This window comes from Nycticebus coucang, chromosome 2 (genome assembly GCF_027406575.1).
Source record: "Nycticebus coucang isolate mNycCou1 chromosome 2, mNycCou1.pri, whole genome shotgun sequence".
NCBI lineage: Eukaryota > Metazoa > Chordata > Mammalia > Primates > Lorisidae > Nycticebus > Nycticebus coucang.
In genome coordinates, this window is record NC_069781.1 from 181,329,288 (window position 1) to 181,342,436 (window position 13,149).

Consider the following 13,149-nt stretch of genomic DNA (forward strand, 5'->3'; position numbering starts at 1 on the left):
TGTATATGGTCATGTAACCACCACCACCATCATGATTCAGAACATCTCCCACACTCTGGAAAGTTCCACCATGTCCCTCTCCCACCCCAGCACTTGGTAGCACTCACAGGTGGGCTTTGCCCAGCAGCTTCCCCCTTCCTGTGGTTTACAGACCTGTCCTAGTTTCCTGAGGCTGTTGTGACAATTACCAGAGAGAGGAGCCTTAAGGCAGCAAAATCTGTTCTCCTGCAGTTTCAGAGACAGGAAAATCCCTCTGCTGGGATCAGAGGGGGAGTGCTGGGGCCTTTCTCCCGGGACATGTTGCTGCCAGTGGCAACTTAGCCTCCGTGGCTTGCAGACCCATGTCTGCCTCTGATGCTCCCTCCTACGTGTGTCTTAGAAGGATGCCCACCCTAAAATCCAAATCCATTATGGCCTCAACCTATTAAATCTGCAAAAACCTTGTTTCCAAATGAGGTCACATTCTGAGTTTCTGGTGGATATGAACTTTGGGGTCACTCTACAACTCAGCAGAGCACCTTTCTGTGTCTCACCTTGTCCTCTGTGCAGTGGGGACCACAGCCGTGTCGACTCCTTCCCAGAGCAGTTGATTAGGCAAGATGATACTGGCAAAGACCCTAGAGCACACCCCGGCACTGAGCACCAGCCCGGCATCACTTGGGGGTTCCCTCTGTCTACTTTTCCTCCAACCCAAAGCAACCCACTCTCCAGAACTTGGCAGTTATTTTAGATTTCTGGGGCATGTGGCTACAATCGAGACCCCCTCTGGGGAGATGGCTGCTTGGAGCTTCTGCCTTTAGGGTCTAGGTTTACGGGGAGTGGCTTGTGCCAAGCTGGCTGCCACTCCCACTGCACGCTATCCCAGGGTGATGTGGCATGTCCGTGTGTGTTCCATCACCAGAGGGGCCTTGCCCGCAGCGTTGTGCCATTATAGATGCTGCCCATACCCATTTTTTGGCCTCATGCCCAGACCTCCTCGGGGTTACAGGCTCCTCCTGGGGTCCCCACCAGCCCTCCTGGATCTTGCCAGCACACTCCCCTCATGGTGCAAGAGACAATTTGGGCTCCGTGCCTTGACAATGCCCACCTTCCAAGATGGGGACTGAGTGGGACACAAGGACCAAGGGTGGTGAACAGGACACTGGAAGTGGAGGCAAGTCCCCCCAGTACATGAGTAGGGACTGAGACAGGGATGTGGGTGTCTCTCCTTGTTTTTAACACTTGTGTACAGCCTGCTATGTTCTAAGTCCTTTGATTTGCCCCAACAGTTCTGTCATGCGGGTGCCATTATTATCCCCAATTTGCAGACAGGAACACTGAGGTACGAAGGGGCTGTGACTTGTCCAAGGTCAGAGAGCTGGGTAGGAGCAGGGCCAGGCTTTGAACCCGGGTGGGCTGCAGCTGGATGTACCCTTCTCAGTCAGTGTGCGGTGGTTTGACAGCTGTGTCCACTCAGGACAGCATCTCTTGGTCCCCTCCAAGAGTGCAAGGTCCCACACCACAACCTCTCTCCCACCTCACCCACCATTCCCTTCTCTGCACAGTTGCTTACCCATGAATTGCCCTTGGGGGTTGCAGCCTGGGGTGTCATCTGGGGAGAAGACAGAGATTTCCTTGAGGACTCTGGTTATCTGTGGGGCATGCAAAACCACTTCAAATCTGGTGGCATATAGCAGTGACTATCATTTTATTATGTTCTCCCATGAGTCTGGGGCTCAACTAGCCCCATGGTGAGAAGCTCAAACTGCTGGGCTGGACCAGCTGGGGCATCTGGGCGCTATCTCTCCTTCCCTCTCTCTCCTCCTCCTCCCCAACCCTCTCCCCCATCTCTCCAGCAGGAGGCTTCAGGGTAGCCAAAGGAGCTGGGCGTCTCTTGTTGTTAATTGAGGTGAAATTCACATCAGTGACATTTTGCACATTCCCAATATCGTACAACCGTCACCTCTATCTGGTTCCAGGGTATTTTATCACCTGTCTTAGCCTGCTCAGGCTGCTATCACAAAAACCCCATTCTCCAGACTGTAATGTGACACATGTCACCAAAGCTTGTTAGAGAAACACAGATTCTGATGCCACAGCACTGGGCGGGGACCGGGACCCTGCATTTCTGTCGAGTTGAGCACCTGGGGCTGCTGGTTGGTGCAGGAGCCCCAGAGCCAAGACCAGCCCGTCCCCAGCTGTCTCCATGAGGCCAACTTGACATGTTTAAGAAGAAACTCTATGTCCATACCTGCTTCTGGGGGCTTCCGTCATCTAGGTGTGTTAATTTGGGCCCTGACTGCATTGTTAATGTCACACTGGGGCGTGGGCACTCCTCTGCAGGTGGGATTGAACTTGCAGGAGTGGCTGGCAGGGGCTCCAGGTATTCATGTATGTGGTGGTGGGTGGATTTTTTTCTCATTGGCTGAGGCAGTTGCCCCCTAGTCACCTGCCAGTGCAGGTGCACACCCCCAGTCTGGCTGGCACAGCTTCCTCTCCGTGCCAGGTGTGAGGACCATCAAAGCCTTGTTCCCCAGCCCCTGTGGGGCGCGGCCTTCTGGTCAACAATCTGTGTGGTGAGCGTGCCCTGCAGTGCTAGAATAATCAAGTCCCATGTAGTTATGTGTGCTCCATCTTGTCCTTTGAGGGAAAAGTGCATTTGTGGTTGGCCTGCAAGTCTAGGCAAGTGCTGGCCAGACAATTCCTAACCTGTTAACAGGTCCTGAACGTCCTGGACACTGAGTCTGGGGATGCTGCAATTCCCGCATCTGTTCAGGAATCAGCCAGTCTTCAGGTGACAACCAGTAGGCAGCAGAGCTGGGGGCAGACCCAGACTCCAGGTCCCGGGTTACCTTCTTTGTCCTCTCTGGTCCTCATGGGTGTCACCATCCAGCCAGCATTTGCCTGGCTGCAGAGGAAGCCAGGGCAGCCTCCATGCCCACTTCTGCCTCTACAGGTAAGTGGAGCCAAGAGTCCTGCCCAAGGTCACAGGGAGCATGTCCAGAGCGGGCCTGCCTCTGGGTGCCCAGTGGGCCTGCTCTGGCTTTTAGAGTTCAAGCATAGCATGTAGCATCCGAGACCTCAGCCCTACTCCTTCCTCTGGGAAAATTAGATGGTTTTAACTATAGACCTAAAAATTATACTTTTTAATTGTAAAAATCCATGTAATGTAAAATTTTTCATTTCGGCCATTGTAAGTGTCGAGCTCAGTGGCGTTGAGTGCTTTTGCCGTGTTGTACACCTTCCACACTAGATCCAAAACCTTTTCCTCTTCCCCAACAGAAACTCTGTACCATTCGGTAGTAACCCCCCATTTCCCCTCCCAGCAGGGCCACAACCACTAATCTGTTACCCGTCTCCATGGCCGGGCCTGACTGGACGTTCACGTGTGACTCACGCAGTGTGTGGCCTTTTGTATCTGGCGTCTGTCACTCAGCATCGCGCCTTCGGGGCTTGTCCATGCAGTAGCGTGTGCCCATGACTCACTCCTCTTAAGGCCGGGGGGCAGCCGTGGGACGGGCACACTGCACTTTGCTGGACATTTGTCGGGGAGGATTAGGCGTCCTGAGCACCTGCTGTGCGCCAGGCCTTGCTCACAGTCCTCCCGTCTCTGGGCTTCTTTGCTTCAGGTTTTGGACAGGAAGACTAAGGATTTACAAAGTTAAGGTGGCCCTGACCACCTACCTCATGCACAGCTAAGCTGGACACACCCAGCTGGTGGGACCCACACCCTATACCCGCCCTGGATCCCCGCCTTTAGAAGTGCAGGAGGGCTGGAAGAGGGGTGACCTGTAGAGCCACAGCAGGCAGCTGGTTCCCAGGAGCTGGGCACTGCTGGACTAGCTTGCTTCCCCAAGCCTGGGCCCTTGGGTGCTGTTTGGGGTATTCCGACAGAGGGTCCAGGGTGTTCCCCAACTATGTAAACATCCCCCCAGCCCAGTGGTTCCAGCAACCAGCTCTGTGAAGTGGCCCCAAACCTTCCCCAAACCCACAAGGCCTGGCTGGCCCCTCCTCTCCCCCCCTCACCTCACATGGAGTCTTGGCAGCCACGTCTGGGAGGTTGCCAAGCCCCACTGCAGGAATGTTTATGGTTAAACCTCCCAGGTGGAGACTGTGCTGTGTTTTATGAGGCGTTTGGGCCTAGCAAAGTGGTGCCCTTGATGAGTGTTTGCTGATGACCCGAGCAGCAGGCAGGAGCAGCCTTTGCTCAGGGGACTGTGTCAAATTCTTGGGGGCAGTTGAGGAAGCCCTCAGCATGGAGTGACCCTTGGGAGACGGGTCCCAGGGATAATGTGTGCTTCCCTTCAAACATAATCTTCTTCTAAAAATCTGCCAGGGGACACAGGCTCCTTCATCCGCCCCTGCATAATATGCCTTGCCTTAGATGAAATGGTGGTGGGTACTAGGTGGTGTGTGGCTGAAAAGCTCCACCAAAGGGAAGTCACGGGGACTAAGGTGTCCCTGCTGTGTTGTTTGCTAACTGGGGACAGTGCTCTCTGACCAACGTCTGTCCCTGGTCTTCAGTTCTGTTGCTGTCTGCACTTTGGTTCTCTCTGTGCCCTTGAAGCTGGGTCCTATTCCCTGGTCCCCTCCCAGGGCAGGGCAGAGAGGTACCCCCCCAGGCAGCAGCCCCAGCGTGGGAGCACCCTCCTTCTAGGTGGCCCAAGGCCCCGGCTGTCAGGTCCTGCTGTCCGTTGCCTCCACCCCATCCTTCCAGCCCTGGCTCGGAGAGGCCAGTCCTGCCCAGAAACCTGGGTGCAGACCAGCCCAAGCAGGCCCGTCTGGGCTCTGTGACCCAGGAAGATGGCCCTGCCCACCTCCATGTAACCAAACGCTGGCAAACCTGAGAGAACTTTCCAGGCGGGGCTGCTCTTCAGCCTCCCCGCCCCGCTGAGCTGCAGGGCAGCTCCCCCCTCCAGCGTCTGTTAATGGCCGCCCCAGATCTCAAAATTATCCACTTCCAATTTCCCATTTTCGAACGTCACCTGGAGGAGGAGACACAGTCCAGGAAGGAGAGAGGAAATAGAGAGAGAGAGCTCGAACGCACACTTCTAATCTTCGCTCAGCAGTTCAGCTTTCAGGAGCCCCAATTAATCATTATTAATTTAATCCAGGATGACTCAGAGTTGTCCTGACAGGGATCAGCCACGATTTATCCCACCTGCTAAGGGATGACCTTATCAGAATTCAATGAATTCGTCATTGTGTTAAGCAAGGACCCTAATGAATCTCTTGTCGGCCCAGTTTACTGAATGACCATCAGCCGCAAATGAATCACACCTGGCCGTGGGGCCACCAGCTGGTGTCCCCCAAGACAGCAGGCAAAGTCTCCCCACCCCCATCCCCAGCCTCCTGTGAGAGGTCATGTTCTGCTGATGACACCAGCAGTGCCCCAGTGAGCTTATGAATCAGCATCCCCTGGGCCACTGGTCTGAAATGTGGGTTAGGGCCCAGGAATCTGCATTTTCAAAGCAGCCCTGGTAACTCTGATGCAGGGGGCCCATCCATCTTAGCCTGAGAACCTGGAGCACCTTGAGGTAGATTCTTGGCCTTAGCCCTGTCCAGGCCTGGAGCGGTCAGCAGGGTGGGCGATTCTAGCTGCTATGATAAGCGACCCCATCTTCAGTGTCATGACAAGGGCAAAGCATATTCTCAGGGTCACAGTCCCCAGGGTGTTCAGTAGTCTTCCACAAGGCAATTCAAGGTCCCAGAGACGATGTCTCCTGGGGCTTCAGACTCCCCGTCCATCCCCGTAATTGATGGATAAGCAGAGGATGGTGTGGTGGTGACCATGTCACTCCCACCTGTAACTCAGAGCTGCCTGGAGCCAGGAGCTGGAGAATGTCACTTCGCTGTGTCCAGAGCGAGGACTTAGATTGGGTGACCATCCGGCAGTCTCTGCATTACCTGGGGCCTAGCAGGGTGCCTGGCGCATGCTGGTAGGTGGCCATGTGACTGCAGCCCCTGGCAAGCTGCCTTCCTCTTGGTGGTCACTCTGGTTTGGCTCGTTTCTGGGACTCTGAGACATGCCCTGGACATGCTGAGGTCAGGGCACACCCTGGAAGTGGGGGTCCACCTTACCCACGCTGAAGATGTTGAATCACTACCAGATGTTCCCAGTTGGAAGCCTGTCCTAATGTCACAGCCACCCATGGTCATTCCCTGCTGTCCAGCCTGCAGGAAGCCCTTCCTGCCACCAGAGGGTGCCAAGCTAGCCCCTGTGCCCCAGGACATCCAGCCGCCATGGGAGCAGCAAGGCAAGATCGCAGCCAGGGACTTCACAAGACTCCCACAACAGCCCTGGTTCTACTGTTACTCCCATTTTACAGACAGGATAGCTGAGGCCCAAAGAGGGAAACCAGCCTGCCCAAGCCCATGCAGCTCACAACCTGTAGACCAGGACCATGTGCTGAGCGTTCTCTGGATAGGTCCGCCTTCTAGCTACAGGCAAAGCTGGTGACCAGGTGAGGGGAACAGGACCAAAGTGGCCCAGGTTGGGGGCAGGTGAAGATTCTAAAAGTAAGGTCCAGCCAGGAGGAGATGGTGGAAATAGCAGCAAGATGGAGCTGAGGCCCGGATGACTCACTGGTTTCGAACCAGAATGGCTGCCCTGTGTCCTTTTTACAACAGAAGCCCAATGTCACGGAATATAGAAGCAAAAAGGGCCCTTGGAGACAGACATCTTTCTCATTGTAGGATGGGGAAGCTGAGTCCCAGGAAGAGGAATGGAGTGGTGCAGAGGGTGGAGTTCTCCCTGCCTGGCATCATGCCATTTTATCCTCCTGACCAGCCAGGTGGAGAGGGGCCCTTTAGAGGCACCAGGTGTCCAGCTCAGGTGTCCAGCTCAGCCGTCCATGTCAGGAGAGGGCCTAGCATTGTGGCTTCAGAAAGGAAAGGAAGTGTTGGGGGAGGAGGTCTTTCAGAATCGAAAAGGCCCAAGGTCAGCTGCCATGGAGCATATCCCTTATCTTGAGTCTTCCAAACCCGGTATCAGCGGAGAAAGTGAGACACTGCCTGCTGGCAGCCTGAACATCAGCAATGCTTGTGGAAGGCAGACCAGACTTCCCATTCCCTCTCTGGAACAACATAATGCCAAGGCCACTGTGCAACCACTAAATGACTCAACCTCCCCCTCTTCCAACGAGCATCATTAATTACTGCCCACTCGCCAGTGATGATTCTAACCTTGCTTCAGCTTTCTGACCTCCTAGAAAAAAATTAAGATAGCCCCTGCTTTAGGACCGTGTCCAACCCACTTCCTTAAAGCCTTGTAAGGACCACCCAGCCCAAGCCCAAGTCCGACCAGGAGCCTGCCTGGGCCACCAGCTGCCCAGTGCAATCTGTATAAGACACCCCCTCAGCCCCCCAGAGTGTGTGCCTCTCACTGCAGGGAGCAAAATAAACTGCCCTGGGCTGCAGGTTGTCCTGGTGGGCTTTGTCTCCAAGACCCCCTCACCCCACAGCTGGTGCAGGGGTCTACACTGCTGCACATGAGAATCACCAGAGGAGCTTTCAGCAAAATGCTGACACGCCGGCCTTCAGACCCATGAAGGCGAATTGCCAATGGACCTATGGCATCTGAGCCTTTCGGAGTCTCCATGGTGATTTGGTGCGCAGCCAGGGTTAGCTGCTCTAGAAAAAGAGAACCTTCCTCCAAAAATCTATTGGCCTCCAGTTTCCTTGAAGAGCCCTCCAGCCCTGGCTGTGTTCCCAGCCAGCCTCATTTCCTGGTTTTCCCAGCTCAGGAAGGACGACTGTGGGGCAGTGTTGGCCCTTTGGAATGCTGACCCCACAGGGCAGCAAGTGCTGGAAGCCACGTCGCTGGAGAACAGGTAGAGGGAATTGGAGCTGCACAAGTGTGGGTAGCGTGGCCATTTCTACAAGTTGCATGAGTTGGGCTGAGAGCTAAGTATAGATGTATTCTGGTCGAAGGCAATGGCTCCCCTCAGACTGTGGGTAGAAGTTGCAGGAGAAAGATTTTAACTCTGTACAAGGAACTTTCTAGCATTCCTTTGTTCTTTCAGAGACCGAGTCTCGCTGTGTTGCCCAGGCTGGAGTGCAGCAGCTATTCATAGACTCAGTCACAGGAACCTGCAGCCTCCACTTCCTGGGCTCAGCCATCCTCCATCCCCAGTCTCCCAAGGTGCTCGACTCCAGGAGTCTGCCATCATACTTCGCCATTTCTAGCAATTGGAAGTCAGCAAGAAAGTGGCCATCTCTGGCTCTGGGCACAGCCAGACTAAGGCAGTTTTGAAAGAGATATGGAGTCAGCAGAGAGGCTGTTGGGCTAGGCATTTTCCGGAGAGGAGAGCGGCCTTTTAGAGAACCCACGTGGTTTGCACCAGTTCACAGAGGGAGAAGGGTAGTATAGGCCTAGGTCCTGTGCTTTCTGTGACCCATACCCCTACCCCTTAGACACTAGGACACTAGGTGGTAACCAGTTCGTATCGAAACTCAGCTCAAACCATATAGTTATGTGGGATGTAGCCCTGAGGGTCAGCCTGGGGGCCCTTGCACTCTGCAGGTGAGAGCTGGGGAAGACAGATGTGGGCAGGAGAGCAGGTGTCCACAAGGGAAGCCAGCAGCAGAGTCTGGGCGGTGATCTGTGCTCAGACCACACAGTCTGCCTGCTCCAGTGGTGGGGTGGAGGGGTCAGGTGTCACTCATCCTCTGACTGGGGGCTCTCTGAGGGCCTTGGAATGGTTTGCACTAGGGAGAGGCAGGAATATTTCCTGTCCAATCTGGGTGCTTCTTGCTGGTGGCCGACAGATTTGTCTTATTTCTTTTCTTGTCTGTGTTCCCTCTGGTTTAACCACCTGCAGAGTACAAGGTCCCAAGACTACCTCCAATTCTGATACAAATGCCAAGTTCAGCGAGTCCCCAAGGCTGCCCTAAGGTTCAATAATTTGCTGGAAAGACTCACAGAATTCCAAGGAGAAAGCTTTCATACTCACAGTCGCAGTTTATTACAGGATGCAGATTAAAGCCAAGGAGAGAGATTCACAGAACAGAGGTGGGGGGTTGGGGGCTCCAAAGGCAGAGTTTCCACTTGTCCTCATGACAGTAATGTGTGACAACACGCATGGGTATTGCCAACCAGAGAAACTGCTCCAAGCCTCAGTGTTCAGAGTCTTGCCTGGGGCTTGGTCACATAGATGTGGCTGACATTCATGTGGCTGGCCTTAAGTGCCAGCCCCTCCAGAGGCCGAGCTGATGCTTCGTGGTCCAAGGCCCCCCACAAATCTCATCATTACCATAGTCTATCTGGTGTAGCCCAGGGCCCAGGTAAACCAGACGCTCTTAATCAAGCAGGACATTTCGGGGCTTACAAGTCACCTCTGAGGAGCTGGGAGCAAAGGTCAGACCTCTCCTTGGGCACAGTTAATCTTTTGCTGTCCTTGGCTTCAACCACTAGTTTTGGAAATTTGGATCCAGCTCTGAAGCTGGTAGCTTACAGCAGGTTTGTAGTTATTTCAAAGACAGAATCTGTCAGTATGTTGCCCAGGCTGGACTCAAACTCCTGGTTTCAAGCAATCCTCCAGCCTCAGCCTCCCAAGGAGCAGGGACAACAGGTGTTCACTGCCAGATGGCAGCTTCTTGAAACCCAGGGAAGGATGTGGTTATTTTCTCCTAGGCACTGTGCTGGCAACGTGGACAGCTTCCACCAGGGCAGGAGAGGGGTCAGGTGTGATTCATGGGTGAGATTTAGCTGTGAAGTTCAGTGAGACCACGAGTGAGTGTGTGCATTTCAACTTCTTCCTGCTTGAAGTAAACATAGAGCCACTTTGCACCCTACATTCCAGGAGATGTCTGAAAGAAGCACCCAGCTCTGAGGACTGCAGAGCTGGTATCTCAGCGGGGAGAGCCAGGGGCCAGGAAAGGCTGACTTTTCCCACCATACTGTGGAAACCCCACCCGCCCACCCCCACCCCGCCCCAGAGTCCAGCCTCTGTGAGGCCCCTAAAGCAGCCTTTGGGGCAGCCAAGATAGAGAACACATTTTACTTCTTAAGACACAAGATCAAAACAGAAAAGCTCCTGGCTTCTGCGGCCTGGAAATCCTTAAATATCAGCATGCATTTTAAGCCACAGAGCAGAATGCTGATTACAAACAAGTATTGGGAAGACTTTTGTTAAACTGCTTGAGAAAACAAACTCCTTAGGGACTTCATAAGCAACTCCCAATACACCTACTACCATTGATTCTTAGCAGGAAATCTTTCTTATCTCTTTATTAGAACTAACCCCCAGAAAGATCTCTGGGAGGGAAGGCTGGCTTCATGTTGTATATATCCAAAAAGAATAACTTGGTTTACATTTATTTATTTATTTACTTATTTTGAGACAGCATCTCCCTCTGTAGCCCCTGCTAGAGGGCAGAGTTTGACCTCAAATGCCTGGGCTCAAGCGATCTTCCTGCTTCAGCCTCCCAAGTAGCTGGGACTACAGGCGCTCACCACCACACCCAGTTATTTTTCCTATTTTTAGTAGAGACAGGGTCTTGCTCTTGCTCAGGCCAGTCTCAAACTCCTGAGCTCAAGGGGTCCACCTGCCTTGGCCTCCCAGAGTGCTGGGATTACAAGCATTAGCTACTGTGCCCAGCCAAGAGTAAACATATTTTTTAAGCACTTTGCTTAGTAACCAGTTCTTAAATTCTACGAGGCTGACTGTTTGCCTCCAATTAGCCTAAATCAGAGAGATTTGGACCAGATGCTCCTTTGGAGAGACCGGGTCAAGTTCAGCCTTCTCAGGTCATACCTTGCTGCTACCATGACCCTCAGAAGAAATTTCTCCCAGGTGGGGACTGCGTTTGTCTCAGATGATGGGACATAAGACATTTTCAGGGACTTGGGGCTTTTCAGGAGCTCAGATGTGCAGGAGACCTGATTCCATTTGGTGACAGGTCACAAATACAGCTATGTGGGGCTCCGAAGTTGGCCTGGGAAGCTGCATTTCTGACAGGCTTCTAGAGGGGTTACTGCCGACACAGATTAGCAAGACCCCAGACCTGGGCTGCCTGCCCAATGGAAATAAAATGCCAACTAGATATATAATTTTAGTTATAATTTTAATTTGTAATTAAGCCAGATTTAAAAAGAAACAGATGGGCTTAATTTTAAGAATATATTTTGGTCAGGTGACTCACGCCCATGATCCCAACATTTTGGAAGGCTGAGGCAAGAGCATCTCTTGAGCCCAGGAGTTTGAGGTTCCAGGGAGCTATGATTGCATCCCTATACTCCAACCTGGGAGGCAGAGCAATACCCTGTCTCTAAAACAACGAAAAAGAATGTATTTCATTTAAGCCAGTGTATCTAAAACAGCATCGTGGCAGTACGTGATCCCAGCTGGACAGGATGCTGTGTGCCCTCTGCGGCCCTCCTGCAATCTGGCTGGAAGCAGCTTCTGTGGTGCCAGGCCTGCCCCCCTCCCTGCCGCCCCCTTCTCTGCAGACGCCATTTGGGGCTAATGATCCATTTTCAGCTGCTGTCTCCGAGCTGGCACTTAGGAGCGTGGCTCTGCTGCAAAGCTGGGCAGCAGGCTGAGCCCTGTGACTGGGCCGGCTGGCGGCCTGGGCTTGGGGTTTTGGGGTGAGGGGTGGACACGGCTGAGAATCACCCATTGTACCCACAGCAGCTGATGTGGCTACAGCTGGCAGAGTGGCAGGCGCCCCCTCCCCTCCGCCTGGGGCTCAGGAACAAACATCCCTTCTTACAAAAAAATAAAAAAAGAGAAGTGACAGGGGTCGAGGCTGTGCTTTCCACATGACCTGCCTGGGAACAGAGCACGTCTTTGTTAATCCAGCCGCCTGTCAGTCGGCCCAGAGCCCAGGCATAAGCCACTTAGCACGGCCTCACCCCTGACCTGCCTGGCGCTCAGCTGGGGCTGCCGGGCTCCGTGCTGGCCTGTTCCTTCTGCCAGCTGCCCCCACCAGCTGCTCCAGCCAGTGCCCCCCCACACCCCAGTCCAGTCCAGTGTGCTAGGGTGGCTCGGGAGGACCCGGGAGGGATGCGTGACTGGGCTCCCCATGGATCCCTGGCAGCACTCTCAGCTCTGAGGCCTGTAACTGCTGTGAGCCTCACTTTGCCCATCTGGAAAATGGGGACAGTAGCAGGGGCTAACCCGGTGATGGTTGTGAAGTTCTGTGTGTTGATAAATGTGAACCAGCTGGTGGTACTTAAGACAAGCCATTTTTATTAAGCTGTCATTGTTGTTAATGCTGCTGTCATCTGCCTTTCTTTCCTCAGAGGCTGGGATCAGCCTTTCTCTCCTGTCTTCCCCCTCTCCCACCTCTTCCAGACCCTCTCACCTCCCTGTCCCACCTGCACAAGGTGCTTGTTCCTTCTTCTGTGCTACCCTGCACCTCCCCAGGCACCATCTAGGGCTGTCTAGGAAGGAGAAAGGAAGGGAGGGAGAGCCCTGGCAGGGGCCGCAGTGGAGGGTACTCAGAGCGGCCTCTGGCCTGTGCCCACCCACACCCTGTAACACTCACTCAGGGTTCCAGAGAATGTGGCTCGAGGGTCTGTGCATCGCACCCCCAGCTGTAAGGCAGTGAGCAGCCAAAGCCCTGAATGGTGGAAGGCCAGGGGTGGGGTGTCCAGCAGGGCTCCCCCTCCCCTGTGCGCATCCTCCAGCACCCGGCAGGCAGGACCAATTTGAGGCTAAATATAACCCAGGCTGCACCTCCTCTGTGGCCGTCAGACATGGCCATGGTCTGTCAAGGAGGATTCTCTTGTCTTCCAGCAGGCAGGGTATCTGACAGCCGTGGGGACTATGAGAGGAAGGGCAGCCTCCTCCGCCAGGTCCCAAGTTCCAAAGGTCCAAAGGATCCCCCAGTTCTTGGGGTCGCCCCAAGCAGAAGAGCTGAGGCCCATATCCCCCGACACCAGCACTGGCACAGAGGGGAGAGTCCAGGTGCAGAAGGAATATGTCATCCCCTCTGCGGGGCAGCGGTCTCTGCTGACAGGATGGGCATCTGCAGGAGCAGAAGGGTTGGGGGTACCCTAACTTTCATAAACCAAAGCCAGCTCTGATGCAAGCCACTTTTGTAGCCACCATGGGAGAGGGCTGCTGGGGACAGAGAGACCTGGGCTACAGTCCTTTCCGGCTCCTGGCCCACCTCACTGTTCTGGGACGTCAAAGAGGGAGGGAAGGGGTGCTGATGACTTGC

The 13,149-nt window shown here is 54.1% G+C and overlaps 1 protein-coding gene across 4 annotated transcripts in view; it reads left to right on the forward strand.

Annotated features, from left to right (window-relative positions):
* Positions 1 to 13,149, forward strand: part of GSE1 (Gse1 coiled-coil protein) — a 409,018-nt gene that overhangs the window by 98,364 nt on the left and 297,505 nt on the right. The window contains exon 1 of one of the 4 annotated variants that reach the window (XM_053553828.1): positions 7,818 to 7,837. The exons of the other annotated variants lie outside the window; for them this stretch is intronic. The gene's annotated coding sequence lies outside the window, so the exon portion shown is untranslated. Of the gene's footprint in view, positions 1 to 7,817; positions 7,838 to 13,149 lie in introns of those variants that run through there. 4 annotated transcript variants of the gene reach the window in all.